Raw genomic sequence first — 879 nt, 5'->3', positions numbered from 1 at the left:
CATCCTCCTCACTCAGCCTTGTTCTTTGAGCTACGATGGCTTCATGAAGTGGGTGCTCATCATCTTCATCGAGTGGGTCCTCATTATCTTCATCATCTTCATCATCTTCGTCATCTTCATCATCTTCCACCAGGTTGAGATAAATGACAGCTAGCTTGGGTCTTTCTGCTCGGAAGGAGAAGCTGATCAACTCACCACCAGTAAGACGCATGCGAACGACGAAACGGGCCCATCCATCTCCTCCAATCTGCGACATATTGCGTCCTTTCTCGACCTCCATAGTGTACGACCCCTAGGAGCCTCAAATGTGACAGTGTGTCCTGTCAGCTTGTTGAATTTCAACCTCACATTGCATGGGACGATCTGTGTAAAATAAGCAAAATGACACAATGCAGTAATGCCAACACTAAAAATAAAATAGTTATTACATTTCATCTAATTTCTTACCGCCGCATGACGAAAACTCGGCTGGAAGTAGATGCCTAATAGCTTGCCAGTTGCAAGGCTGCTGGCGCATCTTGACTTGCACAGTCGACATAGTGGTGGTGGTGGTGGCACCATTTTTCCTAAAGCAATATGAGCAAAGGATTAACGATCAACTAAATCAAAATGTTCTATGTCAACTAAATCAACTAGCCTACTAAATCAACTAAATCAAAATGTTCTAAATCAACTAAATCAACTAGCCTACTAAATCAACTAAATCAAAATGTTCTAAGTCAACTAAATCAACTAGCCTACTAAATCAACTAAATCGTATCAACTAAATCAAAATGTTGCATATGAACTAGCCTACTAAATCAACTAAATCAAAAATGTTCTAAGTCAACTAAATCAACTAGCCTACTAAATCAACTAAATCAAAATGTTCTAAATCAA

The sequence above is a fragment of the Triticum dicoccoides genome, chromosome 1B (genome assembly GCF_002162155.2).
Source record: "Triticum dicoccoides isolate Atlit2015 ecotype Zavitan chromosome 1B, WEW_v2.0, whole genome shotgun sequence".
NCBI classification, from domain to species: Eukaryota; Viridiplantae; Streptophyta; class Magnoliopsida; order Poales; family Poaceae; genus Triticum; species Triticum dicoccoides.
This window is presented reverse-complemented; position numbering follows the sequence as displayed.